General features: G+C 40.2%; 1 long non-coding RNA gene across 1 annotated transcript in view; it reads left to right on the top strand.

Moving 5' to 3' along the window:
• LOC116301882 (uncharacterized) overlaps window positions 1-2930 on the top strand; it is a 29247-nt gene extending 26317 nt beyond the window's left edge. Inside the window, exon 4 of the long non-coding RNA XR_016119443.1 lies at window positions 2794-2930. This is a non-coding gene — a long non-coding RNA (uncharacterized LOC116301882). The remainder of the gene's footprint in view (window positions 1-2793) is intronic.
• The last annotated feature ends 9749 nt before the right edge of the window (window positions 2931-12679 follow it).

Genomic DNA, 12679 nt, shown 5'->3' with positions numbered 1-12679 from the left:
AGTGAGTGGTTTTGTTCGTAATAAATTATTTTTATTTCCTTTATTTCGTAGTTTCTGCCAAGATTTTCGAATAGTTAATTCTAACCATATATATTTCTAAACAATCGAAAAAAGTTTTTTCCAAGCAAAAAAGAATCATATATGATTCAATGATTTCGATAAAGTTAGTCACCGAAATCCTACAAATTTGAGATTACTGAGGATCGTTTCATAGTCACAAAGTATAAAAACTGAAGCTTGAGGATGCGCATGCTCGCAGGAGGTGAAACTGTAACGTATAAAAGATCTCAATAGTCCCCTTCACAGTTCCCTGCGCCATCTTGAAAGGTAACCGTGCCTTTGAATCGCAGCGAGACGAACGGTGAGCTTGCAATGATAGAGACATGCGAATAATTGTCCAACGTGTTAAAAAAGGTCTCTATCATTGCAAGATCACCGTTCGTCTCGCTTCGATGCAAAGGCACGGCTACCTTTCAAGCTGGCGCAGGGAACTGTTAAGAGGACTATTCCATCAATATAGGGTTTGCACCACCACGTGACGGCAGCCATGTTAGATGGCAGCAACAATACAGTCGTTTTACATGAGAAAGAATAAAATTCCCAAGATCAGAGGGATTTTGTTATTCTGCCATCTAACCACAGGAAGCCCGAGCAGCATTATAGGCGTGGGCACGTGATGGTGCAAAACCTCTATTGATGGGTTGCAAGCATTCCCAAGCGAGTTAAAAGACAAAAACATGGCGGCCATTGTGGTACCGTTAACAATGGATGCTAATGAGAAATCTTTTGTTAAATGGTACCATCATGGCCGCGATGACGTAACGTGCAAACGATGCATAGGTTTACTGAGGTTAATTGTTTCTACCCATAACCTTGACGGTCTCAGCTTCGTACGAATTTCAGGCGACTAACTTTATTAAAAAAGCGTTCTCGTATGTGTTAGAAGATTAATATTAATATTTTTATTAATTATCACTTTGCAAACCGAAATTTGAAAGACTCGATATTACAAGGGTAAGATATATGTCTACAAGACAAATAGATGCACGCAATATATACACAATATAAACATTACAGCAATTGGACAACATGGTTATACCATGGCATTGAATTAGATAAATTTTGAATTTTGTATACTTTCTTTAACCACATAGCTTAATTGGAAAATTATCACCTTGGGAAGGCTCTCGACATCAACAAATTCAAGAAGCTTGCTTATCATAATAGGATGTTGAATAACTACAGTTAAAAATCGATGGCGCCACTGGGATTCCTTTATATCGTATCTGTAGGAAATTAATCGTCAATCTCGTACCCAGAGCCTGCGTTTCTTCTTGCCTGTGGCGAAGAACGAGGGCTCTGGCATAATCCATATTTTGGCGCATGCGCAATTTTCGGAAAGTGAGATATCAACGCTCAAAATGAGCAAAGTAAGAGTTAAATCGAACTCAAAATCAAAGTAAAAATCATAGTACGAATTAAAAGTCGGGGGGGAAAATATTTTTAATTTTTAGCAAGTCTTTGAACGCGTGCGCTGTTATACCGGAAGTCCAAGAAATCCTGGTCTCAAAAAATGGATTATGTCAGAGTCCTTGTTCTTTGCCGCAGGCCAGAAGAAACGCAGGCTCTGGGTACGAGATTGATTGTGAAAAAAATGGAACTTTGCGCATGCGTGAATATTTTGCCGATTTACATTCAGACGAATTTTCTACTTTCGTATGCCCCATGATGCTTTGCGCCTTGGGGTAACCAATCACAGCACTGTCCCTAAATGAAACTTTAATCTTCAATTCAATGTACACTATACCTGCTTATATCTGTACAATATTGATTATCAATTTATTCTGAGTTTATTTTGAGTGATCAGAACGGATTGGTTTTACAGAAAATGTATTAATTTACAAAGAAATATTTGAGCAAAATGAGAGCAAAAGAAAAGTTCGGCTGGTTGTCGTCATATTAATAAGAGAACAGATGTATTGACGCAGAGTCCTTGGCGAGTCTGACTCTCTGTTATCCATTTTGAAGGGGGAAAATACTGGTCGAATTGCCATTACAGTGTATTGTTGGACTGTTTTAAAAGACAAAATAGACGCCATCTTAAAAAACACGTCCAAGAAAACAATGCCAAACTCGACCCAGTCCCCGTTTCTTTTGCTGTTGCTTTCGTTTTCATGTTTTCTATTTCTATCTGTCTGTTTGTTTGTTTGTTTGTTTGTGGTTTTTTGTTTTTGTGTGTGTGTGTATGTGGACCATCACGTGACAACGCCAATAACACAGCTTGGGCTGCCTGTGGCAAGATGGTGGAACAATTGTATTGTTTTTCCATTTAACATGGATACCGCCACGTGATGGTGCAAAACCTCTATTTCTGTTTGTCTAAATGTGTCGGGGCTTTTGCTGTTGTTGTTTGTTGTTGTCGTTTTTTTAATGCCTTAGCTATCAAAATGCTTCTGTTTCCTGGTTGGTCGACAAGGGTGGTTGATCATTGCACGTGTATAAATCTCATATCTTCATATCACCGCTTGATCGTTATCACCTACCTCTTACACATGAATTATTAACACATTTCAAAGATTGACTGTAATTTTTTCGGTTGGCATCTTCTTAGGTTACGCCAAGATATTAAGCTTTCTACGATTAGATACTAAGCTTTCAAGGATTAGACTTGCTAAGTGATACCATATTGGTCACAGCACCCCCACGTTCTCTCCTTTCCTTCCCACTTATACCTGTCGATCTATGTTTTTTTATTGCCATGCATAAGTATTTTTTTTCTTTCATTCATTTTAGTTCAGCGACAACCCTAGCGTTAATAACCTTGACTAATATGCAAGATTAAGAAGAGACGACGGTAATGAAATCACTTTTAAAGACACATCATTGAGGGAGAACTCTCTCCACCATTGGTACAAATTATTCTGGATTAGTCTCAGGTGAGGTCGGCTATCAATTATCCTTTTCATTTATTCTTATAATTTTTGGGGGGGCTTTTCAGGATTTTGATCTCAGTTTTAATGAAACAAACATTAAAATTAGCAGTGTGCAATCTTGAGTAAATTAACACTTTTGAATAGGTTTTGCAAGCTATTTTAACCAAATTTATATTATAGTATTTATTCTTTTTTTTAATGCCTAAGAATAGGATTTATATCAGGCGTGTTCTATCAAGCGCTCTAAGAGCGCTAAGTATTTGTAGCATTTATATAGAACTAAATGTGATAAGGACATGCTCTGAAAACTAAAGTTAACGTAACTGAAATACAGCCGAAATTTTAAGGAAAGGCAGATGAAATTCGCAAATACATTCAACTCTCGTTACAGCGGACACCCTCGGGACCGTCATTTCATGTCCGTAATAGCGAGAGTTTTTTACAGTCATTTCTTTGTCAGTATTTTTGTCGGGGATTTTTCTCCTGTCCGTAATAGCAAGGTGTCCGTAAAATTGGGGTGTCCGCAAGACGAGACTTCACTGTATGCTGTACCTGTTGAAAGCGATGGTTTCACCACAGCCAAACAGTCACATTTAAGAATCCTGTTAAACCGACCAACTAGTGACTGATAGGTTGAAATTCGGACTATTTTTCTGCCCTCCGGCCGGTCTTCTTAAACCTGTACAATTCGACAAGTGAATACTGATATTCAACCTGTTATAACCGACCATATTTATAAAGACTAGCGAAATAGGTGTGTTTGAGAGCCCTATTAATACAATTTTCTTTCCGATGTATCCGACCACTTAAGCATGTCTGATTTATTTTTGGCTGCCAAGAAGAGGTCCTTTCGTAATCTTCAACAAATCTTTTTTGGCAGCTGATAACGATCCTCCTCTCAATAACAAGGGTCTAACAACAAAAGCAATAAAACAGGGCAAACAGACAAAATCCTATATTAATATAAATGTACTCTTGAACGTGGTTGGAGATGGTTAGTGCTGATTACAACACAAAACATCTCACGAATTTTCTCCGTTGTCAACTGAGATCATAATTCAAGGAAATGACATTAAAACAAAGCATCAACTTGGCTGTTCTTTCTCTCTCTTGTTAGACATAGTATAATCATGTCAAAGCCATTTTCTTTTTCGTTTCTTTTCCGTTTCTTAATCCTCTGTGACATTAGATTAAAAGCTCTATGCATAAGTTTAGAAATGTTGGTCGGTCTGGTGAATTGATATGATAAATGTGGTTAAATGTAATTTAGGCTAAGTTAGACTCGAGGTCAATGACATCTCGCAGTAGCGTTGTCCGGACGCATACCGCTATCTCCGCTGTCAACGCATTTATTACCTCACGCGATCGTTGATCGACTCAGCTAGCAAGTTGTTTATAGCATGTCGCAATTTATTCTAGTCGATCTCTGTGGCCTGTATGAGATATGGATCATAGCTATCATTACGAAATTCGATAAGACGCTACACACGTGATCACGCTAGCTTAATGCCAACCACGCGAACCTTTATTCGCCATCGCTATCTATCGCTAGCACTTGCTATTACGCCATAACGCCATAATCTACGCTCTGGGCTGATGTTTATTTACTCTTACTTCGCGGCTAATCGGCTTTGTAATGTTCACATTAATTGTATAATTCATTCAAAGTCTTTGTACCATCTGTTGTGTGACTTTGCGTATTCATTTCAGCGTTGTGTGGCCTCCCTTCTGTCTCCGAGGTTACCCCTCTCCGTGTGGATTGCTTTGCAAGGGAGTTAAAATTACACCCTGACCCCGTCAAGGTGGCATACGTTTTAGATGGCATCCATGATGGCTTCCACATCGGCTTTCAGCACTCGATGAAGCTCAAATTGGCCAAAAACAACAAACAATCCGCCATGCAAAACCCAGTGGTGATTGATTGCTATCTTCAAAATGAAATCCTTCGGGGTAGGGTTGCAGGGCCCTTCGTTCATCCTCCATTGCCTAACTTGCAGATCAGCAGTTTTGGAGTAATTCCCAAGCGCGGGCAGCCGGGTAAATGGAGGCTGATAGTCGATTTATCATCGCCCAGGGGGTATAGCGTTAACGATGGGATCAACCGTGAGGAATTTACGTTGCAGTACGTCACAGTCGACGAAATAGTCAAAATGGTGTCCAAATTAGGCGTCGGTGCAATGATGGCTAAGTTTGATGTCGAATCAGCATATCGTAATATCCCCATCCATCCATCCGACAGACATTTATTAGGCATGCGGTGGAAAGACAAATACTTTGTAGATCTTGCGCTACCTTTGGCCTTCGCTCAGCTCCATTTATATTCAATTCGGTGGCCGCTATGGTGGAATGGATTCTAGCTAACAATTATGCAGTTTCACACTTAGTCCATTATTTAGATGATTTTGTCATGGCGGGGCCCCCATGCTCGGACGCATGCGCACACAATCTCACCACATCGGTACGGTTGTGCGAAGACCTTGGCCTCCCCCTACATCCGGACAAATGTATCGGACCTGCTTCGACTCTAGTAGTCTTAGGAATCGAATTAGATTCAATTAATCAAATTGCTCGTTTGCCTGCAGACAAACTCTCGAACCTGCAGCAGCTGATAACCAGGTGGCGGTCGCGCTGACACTGCAACAAGCGCGAGCTTGAGTCGCTAATAGGCCACCTTCACCACGCTGCCAAAGTGGTGTGGCCCGGACGCACCTTCATCAGACGCCTAATTGATCTGCTTCGCTGCTTTCGCAACCCGGCGCATCCCATCCGACTCAACGTGGAGTTCCGTCGCGATCTGGAATGGTGGTACCAGTTTCTCTACTCCTGGAACGGGGTAAGCTTCTGGCTTTACCCCGGCATCCCAGTCGTACATGACATAGAGGTGATATCTGATGCCTCGGGAGCAATAGGCTATGGGGCGTTCTACAATCAGGCGTGGTTCAACGGTCGGTGGCGTGCGACACAGAAAACAGAATCCATTGCGTACAAAGAACTCTTTCCTATTGTACTAGCGGCCCATGTGTGGGGGCACGAATGGTCGAGACGACTCGTGCTCTTCCGCTCAGACAATGAAGCAGTAGTGGCCATCCTGAACCAAAGAACATCAAAAGTTCCAGCTCTTATGCGGCTCCTCCGAAGCCTTCTGTACGCAGCAGCTCGGTTTAGCTTTACATTCTCATCCGAGCATATCCCCGGAATCGATAATTCGATTGCTGATGCATTGTCTCGCTTTAATTGGCAGGAATTCAGACGGGCAGCACCTTCAGCGCAGCTACAAGCTACGCCACTGCCAACACATCTCATCGCACAATTAACCGGTCCCTACTAGACAGCTAATGCCAGGAACTTCTACTCAACGGCCTCGCACCAACTACACGTCGTACGTACGCGTCAGCCCAAAGGAGGTTCGTCGACTTTTGCAATCAGCTTGGCTCAGTGACGTGCCCCACGGACGAAAGCACTCTTTGCCTTTTTATCACACATTTGTCACAGTCTATACAGCACAGATCCATTAAAGTCTATTCGTCTGCCATTCGATCCCTCCACATTGAACAGGGTTTCGCCGATCCACTGACGAACTGCCACAGGCTTCAGCAGGTCTTCCGCGGAATAAAACGCGCACAGGGTTCGGCATCCTCGCAACGCCTGCCCATCACCGACTCGCTCATGCTTCACATACACAATGCCCTCGACCTGGCAACTTTTGACCACATCATGTTTTGGGCTGCCTGCACACTGGCCTACTTCGGTTTTTTGAGATCCGCCGAATTTACAGTTCCCCTTATTTCAAAGTTCGACTCTGCCATCCATTTACAAGTTTCTGATTTGGCCTTCGACAAGTTAGACCGACCCTCCTGTCTCCGAATATGGATAAAAGCATCTAAGACGGATCCCTTCCGAGAAGGCTGTCACGTGCACATCGGCTTAGGCACTTGGCCACTATGTGCGGTCTCAGCGATGAGTGCCTATCTGCACAAGAGAGGTAATTGCCAAGGTCCTCTGTTCATGCTTCAAAATGGCCAATCCTTATCGCGCGAGCTGCTGTCCTCCTGGCTAAAACGCATATTTGCAGCAGCCGGTATACCAGGCAATTGCTCTAGCCACAGCTTTCGAATCGGTGCGGCTACAGTCGCTGCTCGCAATGGCGTCCCCGACCATCTCATCCAAGCACTAGGCCGCTGGACCAGTACCGCCTATTTGTCTTACATCAGAACTCCTGCCGAAGCGCTAGCCAAAGTAACGCAACAGTTGTCATAAACTTCTATACGACAGCAATGATAGATGAGATTAACAATTAAAAGAAAACTGTTTAACCTGCTGCTTATGTGTCTTGTTCGTTGTTGCGCTCTCTCCTGTTTGTTGCCAGTTCCTGAGCTTGGTGCTTGGTGCACTTCGGTGGGGAGGTCCTGGTTCCCTGTCCCTCTCCTCCAAGCACCTTGGAGAATCCATTGGGTGGTGACAGGGTGACCATGGTTACCGCTAATTTGTGCCTGGCTCCGCCCATCCCACCGAATATGCACCTAACGCCAAGCTCATCATTAACGATGAGTTTAAATGTGGTTAAATGTAATTTAGGCTAAGTTAGACTCGAGGTCAATGACATCTCGCAGTAGCGTTGTCCGGACGCATACCGCTATCTCCGCTGTCAACGCATTTATTACCTCACGCGATCGTTGATCGACTCAGCTAGCAAGTTGTTTATAGCATGTCGCAATTTATTCTAGTCGATCTCTGTGGCCTGTATGAGATATGGATCATAGCTATCATTACGAAATTCGATAAGACGCTACACACGTGATCACGCTAGCTTAATGCCAACCACGCGAACCTTTATTCGCCATCGCTATCTATCGCTAGCACTTGCTATACGACGCTATTACGCTATTACGCTACAACACGAGTTTAATTTCCCGCCCGCCATCCCTACCACTGGTACAGGTAAGTAGAGGTAAGTATTCCATTGACTGATCGCGGTCAATGTGACAGGTGTTCGGTGGGTGGTGACAGGGTGACCATGGTTACCGCTAATTTGTGCCTGGCTCCGCCCATCCCACCGAATATGCACCTAACGCCAAGCTCATCATTAACGATGAGTTTAATCGAAATATAAAAGCTATTTTTGATTTACTGAGAGCACACACACACATACAAGACAAGGGTTTTTAACGACCAACAATCATAGCAAATCCAAATGACAACAGCTTTTTTCTTAATGGAAAATCTACACAAAATGTTTTGCATCCGAAGTTCACTTATTAAAAACAAACTTTTCATCATTTTTGACGCAAGGTTTGTGTGAAATATTCCTTCGTTCGTTTTCTTTTCATAGAATACAAACCTAAATATGCGGATATGGATGACAGCAGTGAATGCAGTGTCCTATCAGATTTAAGTTTTTAGGTGTGAGTGTTTGTTCCAATTAACACTCGTATGGAGATATCTAGTCGCTTTGTCTGCCTGGGTTAGTCGCCCTGTGTCCTTATATACGAAAGCAAAGAATACCAAGTTGCTCTCTCAAGTGAGTACCACTTCGTAATGTCAAAAAGGGAAAATTGATTGAATAAGCGTGGAGGTTAGAGGATAAAGAACCATTTTGACTGGCTTGAAGAACTACGGAAACTACTTATATAATCAAGGTTTGATTCAACCCGTTTTTTGATGTTATTGCTGTACATTTAACGATCTTTTTGATATGGTTCATAGGCGATGTTTTAACGAGGATTTAAACTTCTCTCTTCTCTTCTCTTTCCTTCCCTTCTCTTCTCTTCTCATCTCTTCTCTTCTCTTCTCTTCTCTTCTCTTCTCTTCTCTTCTCTTCTCTTCTCTTCTCTTCTCTTCTCTTCTCTTCTCTTCTCTTCTCTTCTCTTCTCTTCTCTTCTCTTCTCTTCTCTTCTCAGAGGAAAAACGTTACAAAAAAATACAAAAGTATTCTGACGCATCCACAAGGACCATTGCAAAGTCTAGCACAAATGTGGTTTTACATTAGCGTGAATTTTCTCACGCAATATTGCGTGCAAGTTATTGCATGGAGACACTAGATAAACTAACACTCACTCAAGCTCTGATGTTTCTTTTACTATTTCTGTCATTATTTCACTCTATAGTTTCTTATTTGTTGTGGGTGTTGCGTGTGTGGGTTTGTTTATTTAGGGAGTTGCGAAGAAGGGAGGAAGAGAGGGAGGAGGAAGGGGGGGGGGGGGGAGGGAGGGAGGTGAGGGAGGAAGGAGGGGATGAGGAGGGAGGCGGAAGAGAGGGGGGGTGGAAGGGAGTGAGGGGGGGAGGTGAGGAAGGAAGGGAGGACGGGAGGAAGTTATCGTTTATTCTTTCTTTTTCTTTCTGTTTTTTTCTTTTCTTTCTTTTCTTTCTTTCTTTCTTTCTTTCTTTCTTTCTTTCTTTCTTTCTTTCTTTCTTTCTTTCTTTCTTTCTTTCTTTCTTTCTTTGTCTGTGCTCTACAGAATATTATATTCACTTGGTTTAAAGAAATGATTATCAGCAAATGATTTATAAATTGTAAAGTATAATACATAAGAATTACAAATTTCTTAATTCAGTATAATGACATTTCTAAATGCCGTCTTAATTTTTCTTAAAGCTTGTTCTTAGGGTGGGGTGGACGAACAAGGTGACATTAAGTTATCATAACATCGTGCAACTGCTTGACAGCAGTCAACGATCATCTTTGATAGGAAATTGCTGATTCTATCTATTCGTAAGTGATTTAGAAATATGTTTTTTCCTTAAAGCGATGACGGTTTTCAACATAAAACCAGTTTTAATTTATTATTTGAGGATATTTACTGCATTAAGTTAACTTTAAGTTCAACTCCAATACTCTAGCCATAATGAAAACATTCCTTTTTTTTTTTCGGCCTACTTGCTTTTTATTCTTATTTCTTGATATTTTTGTCTTAAAATTTTCGCCTTTACTTCATACATCGTAAAAGTACCTAAAACCAATATTAACGTTCTTTTTTAAATTTTCTTTTTTTTTTTTTTTTTCCCTTTAGTAGTGTAAAGTATCTCTCCCCTGCATAACATAAAGAATGCTATTACGTCTTCACGCCCGAGATAGATGAATATGAATAAGATAGTAAGCAATTCCTTCAGAACATAACAAATTTAGTATGTACTAACCTTGTTCACATTGAGGTGGTAGTAACGAATGAAATAGAAGCGTTGATTCCTGCTAGCTTGCGCTACAAAACGAAGAGCTTCAGCTAAGTCTTTAGGCTGTTATCTTACTCAAAAATCATTTCGCTTCCACGATATATATATATTGCATTGATGCCCCTCTAGGCTTTCCAGCCATTCATTATAACTTGTTATTGAACCAACCGAGGTTGGACACTAAAGAAAAATCGACGATTTGTCAGACTATAGATTTAAGCAATTACTAACCTAAAAGACGAAATACTCGTTATGTATCTTTAATTAAAAACACAGGAAAGGCTTCTTTCAGAAAATAATACAATTGGAAACATTTGACAGTATTTTCCGCTAAAAACTGACAATTTCGAGCCTGAAATTTAGAAAACTTCATTTCCGGATCGTGAAGAGATGAGTGTTTTTAATCCCTCATCATCGATAAATACTTCCTAAGAAGTGCTTTAGGATAGGATAAATAACGTTCCCTAATTTACACTACCGTAATTAATATTAAGAAAGAAAGAAATAAAAACCTCTTACTAAGATTTAGAGTGGGGTTTCAAAGCCTTTGTCAAACAGCAACGACTATTTGGAGTTTAAATAACAGGTTGAACATTTGTTTTATAATTATTCAGCGGTAAGATTAAGATTGTGGTACTTTTTTCTTCAAAATATATGGGACGTTCATTCCTTTAGTGCTAAAAGACGATGTTTAAAATTGAAAGGGATTCTAGGAAAATGTGCGGAAATATTTTCATCTAGAGTGAACTGACTTCCTAAGATACATTCCATAACACTATTTGACCAATATGAAAATACAAAGAAAGAAAAAAAGCAACGATTTTAACTTCATGCTTTTCATTTGCTTTTTCATTCTTAATACGCAAAGTACAGGTGTTATATTATATTAATTAAATATTTATTAGCTTATTCACATTTATCAATTTCACATCCTTATTTTTTTGTCATTTCAATAAGCATCCTCTCTTTGATCATTTGTATGAACTTCCAATACATCCAGTTAATAAATTCAAAGTTTTAATTAGAAAAAGTAGATACTTGGTTCAATGGATTAACGAAACTCATTACAAGGAAAAAACCTCAAAAGATTGATTTGAAGTAGTGATAATGAGTATGAGGAGTAAGTGTGGAATTGATCAAGTGAAATGATAAAGCAATTGGATTCTATTTATAGCGTCAGTAATCAATATGAGTTAGGAAAATGAAGGAACTGATAGCAATGATGATGATCGTTTTCTTTCTGTTGCATAACACCGAAAGATTGTTGATTTGATGCTATCCATCCATCCATCCATCTATCCATCCATCCATCCATCCATCCATCCATCCCATCCATCCATCCATCCATCCATCCATCCATCCATCCATCCATCCATCCATCCATCCATCAATCAATCAATCAATTCACTCATTCATTCATTGAAGAAGAAATCTAATGATCTTTTCATCTGCAATATATTTATCCATTCGATTATTATTTTAATCATTCATTCTTATTCATTTATTTATCGGTTCATTGATCAATTCAATCATTTATTCACTTTTATTCAGCTATTCATTCACTTTCATTTAATTTTTACATTGGATATTTCATTTGGGCTGCCTGTGGTTAGATGGCAGAACAATAAAATCCCTTTGCTCTTGGGAATTGAATTCTTTCTTATGTAAAACGATTGTATTGTTCCTGCCATCTAACATGGCTGCCTTCACGTGATGTTGCAAAGCCTCTATCCAAGATTTTTTGATCTCTTGTTTGTAAGCCATCCACAGCAAAGATGTCTGATTAACTCAAACATACAGCCCAACCACAAACCACGTGCAAAGCCCGCTTACTCTGATTTATATCCCCTACCCATTCGCGATAGATCTCACGCAATGAGCAATATTTCCTTTAATTATTCATCCAATAACAAAGTTTTAATAGGAATCCAAACTCCTGAAACACAATTAAGTGTAACTTTCTGGATATTTTCTTTCAAACCCGCACTTTTGTAAATCCTATCAGGCAAACATTACGTAAATAACTAGCTGCTTTGGTTAAACATTACGAGTGTATGTCATGCTGGAATCATTGCATGCATTGTAGGATGTTTGATAATTCTGCTTCTGTCAAAGCTTTACTTTCTTGTCGTGTAAGTTTGAACTTCTTTCTTTGAGCTCTATTTTATTTTATTATTTCTAGCTTAGTATTTTCATTCAGCAGTTTTGATAATTTGATGATTATGATATTCATATAGTGCTCTTTTTCATATGGATTCGTTCAAAGGCGCTTTACAATGAGTTTGTGAACGTGAAGTGGTTAGTATGAGGTGTAGACACTGAGGGTGGTCACTGCCAGGGTTTCTTTACCTCCTCAGTCGGTATTCTTTACGTCTTATCCGGTTGGTTAGTAAGTGTGGAGAGACAGACGCCATTTTTAAAGTGGTCATCCGAGCCACTTGGGGAAAGTCAACCATGTTGCAGATGTAATACAAACAGGCCCCAAGACTTTCTCCTCAGGTTCATTTTAAGACCTGGCCAGCGAGTGTTGGTTCCGGCCGAGGCTGAAACACAATAACTCACGCACACGCAGCGCCGAA

Source organism: Actinia tenebrosa, unplaced genomic scaffold (assembly GCF_029948245.1).
Source record: "Actinia tenebrosa isolate PJP-AT-01 unplaced genomic scaffold, QUT_ActTen_1.0 PGA_scaffold12__29_contigs__length_12842862, whole genome shotgun sequence".
Classification (NCBI taxonomy): Eukaryota; Metazoa; Cnidaria; class Anthozoa; order Actiniaria; family Actiniidae; genus Actinia; species Actinia tenebrosa.
This window is presented reverse-complemented; position numbering and strand designations above follow the sequence as displayed.